This window comes from Nematolebias whitei, chromosome 8 (genome assembly GCF_014905685.2).
Source record: "Nematolebias whitei isolate Nwh7 chromosome 8, NemWhi1, whole genome shotgun sequence".
In the NCBI taxonomy this organism is placed as follows: domain Eukaryota; kingdom Metazoa; phylum Chordata; class Actinopteri; order Cyprinodontiformes; family Rivulidae; genus Nematolebias; species Nematolebias whitei.
The window spans coordinates 1,095,673-1,097,726 of record NC_056505.1 but is presented as its reverse complement, the minus strand read 5'-3'; positions in this window follow the sequence as shown (position 1 = coordinate 1,097,726).

The following is a 2,054-nucleotide window of genomic DNA, read 5'->3' as shown; positions in this document are numbered from 1 at the left end:
GGCCATCTTTGTGAAAAGAAATCGTCCATCATTAAACAGGGGTGGAGCCTCCGGGTTCAACTGTCCCCCTCTTACAATGCTGTGATTGCTAGTATCACTCAGCCCTCTGTGAACAGTAAACAGCCATCAGTGTGCTAATGATCCATTGTTAGGCTGATGGTCCTTCTTGAGCATGTGATCAGCTGGTTTTGGTTGTCAGCAGCAAACTGGTTGATCCACTCTGAGAAGGTGCTATTTAAGAGACTGAGCTGAAAACAGCACCTCAGACTGAAGAAGTCCTCAGGATGAGAGACGAAACGTTTCTACATTTTTTTGTTGTTTTGTTTTTTGAATGTCCAGAGGACCAGATTTAACTTTTTTAGATTTTTCTACCTGGATTATTGAGCATGCATCAGGATACCAGGGTGACTCTTTCCCCCACAAACATGATCAACAACAGGGTTGTACCAGCCAGTACAGGTCTGGCCCCCAAAGGCCACCTATCAGCAGAAGCCTCGGCTCTGGTGTCAGAACTACCGTCCAAAGGACGTCTTTAGACCTTCTGTTGCCACTGACACTGAAGAAAAACCAGAAGAGTTTAGAGAGCGAGTTCACGCACCGTGATTTTTCAGTTTGGTGTTGAATTCACTGTTGTTCATAAAGTCAGTTAATTTTTATTTTTTACAGTTTGTTCCATGAACGTGACGTCAATTTACAGAAACTACAGTGTTCCAGAAAATGTTCAAAGCCATTGACATTTTCATTTAGATTCTTTTTAAAGTTAATTAGATTACCCCTGAAATGAAGGTTTCTTGTGTTTCCCTATTTAATTTATTTTTGTGCCATCTTCCCAGCAGACAAAATTAAAACAGTGTTATGGGTTAATAATATTATTGATTATTGTTTAGTTGCTAAAACACCAAATACGAAGTCTTTCTGCAATTATCTTAAATGATATTAAATTAAAAACGGTTGCCAGTGTCCTCAGGCACAGGCTACATTTATCTGTTGTCAAAGAGCGGTCCCAAATCCTACGTTTGAGCGCAGTCCTTGAAGGCAGCGTTTTTAATCCGTTCTTCATTCGGTGTCTGCAGCAGATAGTCCTCCCTGGACCCAGCAGAACCTCCTGGACGTCCTGGACCGAGCTCCCGGCTCACAGCGCCGCTTTTCTCCTTTTCAATCTGAACATCTCACATGAGGGAGCTGACTAAATGACCGCTGAGCAACAGGCAACTCCAAGTCCCTGAACGCACCACGGTACCGGAGGGACTCTGAACCGGGCTGAGATGTTCCTGCTGTGCGTCCGAGGTGAGTGAGGTCCACACCCGAACCAGGTCCAGGTTTGAGTCACGAACACCTCCAACTCTGCTGCGATTTGGAGCCGACATGTTTAGATGAGTCGGCTCAGCTTTGATGTCAGTTTAAACAGATTGTTTCACTTTGATCTCAATTTAAACAATTTGTTTCACTTTGATCTCAATTTAAACAGATTGTTTCACTTTGATCTCAATTTAAACAGTTTGTTTCACTTTGATCTCAATTTAAACAGTTTGTTTCACTTTGATCTCAATTTAAACAGTTTGTTTCACTTTGATCTCAATTTAAACAGATTGTTTCACTTTGATCTCAATTTAAACAGTTTGTTTAACTTTGATCTCAATTCAAACAGATTGTTTCACTTTGATCTCAGTTTAAACAGTTTGTTTCACTTTGATCTCAGTTTAAACAGTTTGTTTCACTTTGATCTCAATTTAAACAGTTTGTTTCACTTTGATCTCAATTTAAACAGTTTGTTTCACTTTGATCTCAATTTAAACAGATTGTTTCACTTTGATCTCAATTTAAACAGTTTGTTTCACTTTGATCTCAATTTAAACAGATTGTTTCACTTTGATCTCAATTTAAACAATTTGTTTCACTTTGATCTCAATTTAAACGGTTTGTTTCACTTTGATCTCAATTTAAACAGTTTGTTTCACTTTGATCTCAATTTAAACAGTTTGTTTCACTTTGATCTCAATTTAAACAGATTGTTTCACTTTGATCTCAATTTAAACAGTTTGTTTCACTTTGAT